Source organism: Lathyrus oleraceus, chromosome 4 (assembly GCF_024323335.1).
Source record: "Lathyrus oleraceus cultivar Zhongwan6 chromosome 4, CAAS_Psat_ZW6_1.0, whole genome shotgun sequence".
Taxonomy (NCBI): Eukaryota; Viridiplantae; Streptophyta; class Magnoliopsida; order Fabales; family Fabaceae; genus Lathyrus; species Lathyrus oleraceus.
This window is the reverse complement of record NC_066582.1, coordinates 103,709,026-103,715,950: the sequence shown is the minus strand read 5'-3', so window position 1 is coordinate 103,715,950 and position 6,925 is coordinate 103,709,026. Positions and strand designations below refer to the sequence as shown.

The 6,925-nt window shown below is 39.2% G+C and overlaps 1 non-coding gene across 1 annotated transcript; it reads left to right on the top strand.

Annotated features, from left to right (window-relative positions):
* The first annotated feature begins 6,852 nt into the window (after positions 1 to 6,852).
* Positions 6,853 to 6,925, top strand: TRNAE-CUC (transfer RNA glutamic acid (anticodon CUC)). The gene has a single exon. It is a non-coding gene; the product is annotated as a tRNA-Glu (tRNA).

Genomic DNA, 6,925 nt, shown 5'->3' with positions numbered 1-6,925 from the left:
CCTTCTCCCTTTCGTCCTATGACGTCTGGCTGAGTTTTCTCCTTCTCCGTTGGTGTCGATAAACGTCGAGCTTCTCCCTTTCGTCCTATGACGTCTGGCTGAGTTTCCTCCTTCTCCGTTGGTTTCGATAAACGCTGAGTTTTTCCCTATGCGTCCTATGACGTCTAGTTGTACCTATCCCCACGTGGATTTACCTCTCCGTTGGTTTCGGTAAACGTTGAGTTTTTCCCGATACGTCCGCTGACGTGTGGTTGTATCCTTTCCTGGTCGTCCCAGTAGAGTTGACATACCTCTCCGTTGGTCTTGGTAAACGTTGAGTTTTTCCTAGTTGTCCGTTGGCATCTAGTTGAGATGATTTCTGATCCCATTCATCGTGTGTCGATGTCTGGATGTGGTTGTACCTCGGAAAAAAGGAAAATAGAGAAATAAGTCCCGGCAGTGTGCAAATTTCTACGGTACTCGGTATTCAATCCCTGTTTACCCTGAAAGTCTGACAGCCGTTGCTCTCATCCATTCGGGTTCCCAGTTGATTGAATAGGGGCAGCTGTAGCACCTCAAATTTGCACCCTACCATTGTGAATATTCATTGCATATTAGGTCATAGCATTAACAATGTCCACTGCATAACATTGCATTGTCCATGTGCCCGAGTGCAAGCTCAGTTGATGAATCAGGACCAACTGATCAGGAGCATCAATCAATCAAGCAAGCAAGTGCCATTTGCATTAAGACAAAGCCCCAGGGTTGATTTTTCAAGCTCATATGGTCCAAGGATCATTTTGAAGTGGTTTGGCCAAAGATTGGATGCTCAGAAGTCACCAGTCCTTGTTCATTCAGCCAGAAACCCTAGAAAGTCAACTGTGGTCAACTGTGGTCAACTGTGCCCGATTTTATGGATTGGAAGGTGGGAAATGGCTTGAAAGGCCTCATTCATGTCCATATAAGTCTCATTTGGCATATCAAAGACCAAGGTTGAAGGAATTGAAGTCAGGACAAAAACTGCCAAAAATAGCAGGTGACCTGTAACTGAAGTTTCCAAAAATGGAAAGTTTTTGACCTCAAAAACAGAAGTCCAAGGAAGCTTCAAATGAAAAATTGTTCAACATGACAGTTGTAGATCTTGCTCTCACCTTTCCAAAAAGTCCAAGAACTTGAAAATCCAATGTACGGTTTGCAAGATATGGCTCAGTGAATTTCAGAAAAGACCCGTAATCAGGAGGCCATAACTACCACATACTTTGTCCAAATTGCAAGTTCTTTATATGCACAAACTCCATTTGACATGTACTTCAAGGGTGCATCATTGGATTTTTCCAAAAATGGCCAAGGCAAAAAGTCACTTTTCAACTGGACAGCTGAATTGGACCAGGGGCAAAATCGTCCAAACGTCAAAATATTTGGAATTTTTGAGTGGGACCTTTTGTAACACCTCAGGAATGAAATTTAGAATGTGTTTGAATCCTCATTTCATGGCTAGGCCTCATAATTTGAGTTTTGGCTCGAAAAATGAAAGTGCACAAATTGGACTTTTTCCATCAAATGGTGAAATTGCACAATAGGCATCCAATTGAGGTGGGAATTGTTTCTACACATTACAAGTGGTATTTTGGACATGTTGAAACCATATTTGGGCTGCAATTTGGACTGTTATAAGGGAGGGCATAAGGGCCAAATTCACACATAAGCCAATTTTCACTAATTACCATTTTTTCATTAATCATGTTTATAGTTGGATTAGGAGCTTGGTATATATAGATAATCTCTAACAGAATTGCAAACACTAATCATAATTCACAAATTCAACAAAAAATCTCAAGAACTCTCTCATTTTTCTCTCACTTTTTACACATAGCATATTGACATTTTCCAATTTTTCATCAACAATTCTTCAAATTTCATGCTAGTTCTTGGTGAATTCATCCTTTGTATGTGTTTGTGGAGCTCTGTTTTCAGGTATTGGATCAAGAAACGCGAAGATCTCCAACTGTCCAAGCTTCCTTCTTCAATGGCAATCGGAAGTTTCTCCATGATCGTGCACTTGTGAGCTGAAATCTCTTCACCGATCATCTTCCTAACGGATGTGCTCCACCTGTTTCATTGAATAACGGCCAAAAAACGCACGAATCGCGTACTGCTCCTCAAGAAGGTTAGGAATCAATTCTCGCCATTCTCAAAATCGTGTTGTGGTTCTTGTAGAGTACACCTTGTAGATCATGCAGCACTTTATGGAATCGAAAACCGTTAAGTTTAGAGAGAGCAATCTTGAATTTACACTTTGATGCGAAATCTTCTTTCGCTCGATCTGTGCGGTACGATAGGAACTAGGAATTTTCGTTGGCATATTGTTGTTGTACTCAGTGAGACGATTCCAACGGCGTAAGGCTCGTGAAATTTGGTGGACGTTTGCTCGAAACCGAGTTTGCAGGTGACGAAGAACATTCATGCGAAGAAGAAGAAATTTTCTGGACCGGTAGCTGTTTGATCCGCTGAACCACGTTTCCAATTTCAAAACCTGTTTACCGCCGGATTCATCCACTCATGGAGCGACAACGCATTAAATTGAAACTACAGCGTTTTTGGCTTGGCTACGTTACTTACTGTGTTGCCATTCATTCATAAATTAATTAATTAATTCTTTGTAAATCCTAAATAAACATTTCAATAATTATTTCAATAATTCAAGAAACTTCTAAAAATCACAAAATCATCAATATTAATCCAAATAATTTGAGACTTTTTTTGATGGACTCCATTTTTAATCTACTTTTTTATAGAATCAAAAAATAAAATAGTGCTTGGTAGAAAAATTAAGTGACATAGAAATCTTTACAATGTATGCCATTTCCACATGCTGTACCATTTTAATTATATAATCACCATGCATAATCCAAATTAAATGAAATTTTAGATATTAATTCTTAACACTTCCCTGGAATTTTTGACATAGGTTTTATAATTTTTGGACTTCTGGTTTTTTAGCTATGATTTATTGAACTTGAGTGTGGAAATATGTGACACCTTGTGACATGCTGTATTCCCCTAATTATTTACCATGCTTCCCTCTGGCCAATGGCCTTGAATTTTTGCATGAAGCTTGTTTGACATGTTAACATCCCCTATGAATTTTTGTGGATTTTTACAATCCATTTTCAATTTGATTAAGAATTTTGCTTGCTGCCTAACAATTTTTGAACCTAGCTAGTGTCACATTTTTTAGTATGTTGCCATATTCTCATAATTAATCCAATGACCTTGAAAATTGATAGGATGGTTCTTAACCCCTGTAGCTATCTTTTAGCTTTGGTCCCATGTATTTCTAATGTACCATTGCTGTTTACCATCTAATTGAAGTTGATGCACATTTGTATACTTCATTTGATGTTGTTTTTGCATGTTCCGATATGTTTAATTAATTCCTATTGATCTACTAGTCCAAATGACTTGAAATTGACATGTGGCTTATTGAATGTCTTCTGGTTAGAATGTAATTTTTGTGGATTTTTTGGATCCTTTTTGGCATTTATTTGGATGTGATCTTGCTGGTTGCTTGTATGTGACTCATATTTGCACCTTTTGCCTTATATGTTGCATAAATTAAAATGTGTGCATAGTTTGGATATGGGACCAATTGGGATCCCTTTGTTGTTGAAATAGCTTGACTTTGATCATGAATTGGTTGCTGTTTTAACATTTTTCCATCTTTTTGACCCTAGGCTAGTCCTAGTGGTCATGTTACTTACATTTGAATGTGATTGTGGCTTTTCAGGTTAAGAAGTTAAGGATTAAGGCATTTGTTTCACATTTGGGATTGTGTTGCTTGGCCTATAAACTAATGTGTTTGTTTTGTAGGGTGTTTGAGCCTTGAGCTTTGTGCTATGCACATCATTGTGATTGTTAATTGATCATTATATTGTTGTCTGTTTGTGGAAGTAGATACTGATTCTGTTTGACTTTTGTACAGGTACCCTTTAGTTGCTCAGTTCTCTTAAGAACTTGCATTGCTTTGCATAAGCAATTGGCATTGAGGTATAGAACTTTCTTCTTCATGTAGTCTGGAGACCCGGCTGTTACCGGGCCGGGCAAAACTGTCTGAAGTCCTCCTTAAGAGGCAATGCTTGTGTATGTTTATATTTGTCCCAAGCAGGAAAAGTCCTCATTTGAGGCAATTGGTGGAAGGTAGGGATAAGCAATCTATCCCCCACTATTCTGTGAGTCTTCTCCTTGCTCCCATTACATGGTTGTAGCATTGAGATCCAAGCCCAAGATCTTGTACATTGTACAGTCGAGTCTATGTCCTGAGCGTAGAAGGGTCCCCCCATTCTGGACCCACGCTCCCTTGTCTGATGCTCTCTCTGACTTGAGATAGAAGCAATGAGGCACACCCCTCATCACCTTTCATCTAGCTTCACCTTAGCCCCTCAATGGCAAGGTTAAGAGCTAACCTGACCCCGATACAGAGGCTTGTTTGTTGAGGTTGATATGACCCCTCGACTAAAGCCTAACCCTGATGTTTGAGCCCCTTGTTGGTGTGTTTATTTCATGCTGTATATGTTTGTGTGGTGTGATTGTATCCCCTAGGTTTGCTAGACTCCGCGTAGTCTCGTTTGCATGTCAATTAAGGTAGCACGGTTCCTTCGTATAGGACTTCCTTTCTTGCTTGAGCTTTCCTAAAACACAAACAAACATTATCCCCTCTTAAGGATACGTCAACTCCTTCTACCACAGGTGAGTAAGTCTCCAAAGGTCGAGCATCCGGTAGATTGCGTAGTGACGTTATCCACTTAAAAAACACAAACCAACAGGAATAGTTTAGCCGAACTACGGCAACTCTGATTCTCATGTCCAGATGAGATACGTAGGCACGAGATGCGATGTCTTGTCGAGTTTGACTAACCACTAACACTAATTCTTTTCTCTCGCCCTCGTTGCGATTGAGACCTCCCCTTTCTCTTGCCCTAGTTGCAATCGAGACCCTTCTTCTTGTTGTGTGCTTGGAAGCTGATGTAAGTCCATCGAGTGGCATTCGGGTTCCAGTGTGAGTTCGTTCGGTTCGGATGCTGATGTAAGCCCAGCGATTGGCATTCCACATCCTGTGTCTTGTTGTGTGCTTGGAAGCTGATGTAAGTCCATCGAGTGGCATTCGGGTTCCAGTGTGCGTGTGTTTGGTTCGGATGCCGACGTAAGTCCAGTGATTGGCAGTCGGGCTCCATGTTTGCCCTTTTGAGTGCGTTTTGGTTCGGATGCTGATATAAGTCCAATGATTGGCATTCAGGCTCCACGTTTGCCTTTGCCTGCGTTTGTTTGTGTGCGTGTTAGCCGAGCTACGAATGCTCTGATTCTCCTTCGTCCAAAGGAGATACGTATGCATAGGATGCGACATCCTAGCGAGCATGTGTTGTTTTCCCCGGTCCGAACTACTTTGACTCTGATGTCTATGCCTGATAGACTAAGTAGGCCCAGGATGCGATATCCTGCCGAGTCAGTTTCAGTCAGTCTCTTTTGTCTCTTTCAGCCAGTGTGTGTGTGTTTGAGCAGTGTTTAGCAACCAATTTTCCTTCCTTTTGTGCGTGGATCCCGTAGAGTACTACGGATGCGTAGGGTGCCTAACACCTTCCCTTCGCATAACCGACTCCCGAACCCATCCTCTTTGGTCGCGAGACCATGTTCTTTCCTAGGTTTACTTCGAGCGTTTCCTTTCCCTCTTTTGGGATAAATAACGCACGGTGGCGGCTCTGTTGTTTCTTTCTTTTCCCGCCGGTTTTTCGCGCGATGCGACATTAACCTAAGATAAAATATTTAACTTTCGTTTACTCCACCAATTCTAGAAGATATTAAGTTCGAAGTAACAACTTATTAATTTTGTTGATGTTGATATAAACTATTGTATTTTACGTGGCAATAAATAAAATACGATTTCGATTGATAAACAAATCGGTTGTAATTTAGTTTGTCAGGATACTCGGCTCTCACCCGAGAGACCCGGATTCAAGTCTCGGCAACGAAATTTCTTTTACCCGGGTTCAAGTCCTGGCAACGGAATTTCTTTTATTAACTTTCAAATTCGCCATTAAATCAAGCCTCGTTACTCAATGTTAAACAGATAAAGAATGAAGATCAGAGAATCAAGGAAGATTCGTCAAGAATTTTATAAACGAAAAGAAGACGCAAAAGGAAAGGTGTAACAATGGCTACCACATCAGTTGAATCAATAGGAAAGGTGTAACAATGGAAACCACATCAGTTGAATCAATGGGAAAGATGTAACAATGGCTACCACATCAGTTGAATCAATTAACTTAAGCCTATCTTCTAAAAAAAATAACAACATAAATGAACATGGGACGATACATATATGGGCTTAAACAAAGTAATACGCTTAAAATAATATAAATTAAAAACCTATTTAGCTATTTTTCAAAAAATGTAAAGATTAATTTTATCGTAACTTACAAATTTTAGAATCAACATACTCATTCACTAAAAAAATATAATTAATATACGGCAGAAAGAAGAAAAATGTCACGAAATCATTAAATTGTAGTTAGTATTTGTATTATTGATTGAACGAAGTTTTTTCATTATTTTACTTTTATCTTGTTTATTGTCATTTAATCTTAAGTAATTATTTTCTTTTTTACTTGGTCTTATTTGATTTGAGATGACTTTTGTAGTTTACTCTTATTTAAAAAAATGAAATATTAACCTAAGATAAAAATTTTAACTTTCGATTACTCCACCAATTCTACAAGATATTAAATTCGAAGTAACAACTTATTAATTTTGTTGATGTTGATATAAACTATTGTATTTAACGTGGCAATAAATAAAATAAGATTTCGACTGAAAAACAAATCCGTTGTAGTCTAGTTGGTCAGGATACTCGGCTCTCACCCGAGAGACCCGGGTTCAAGTCCTGGCAACAGAA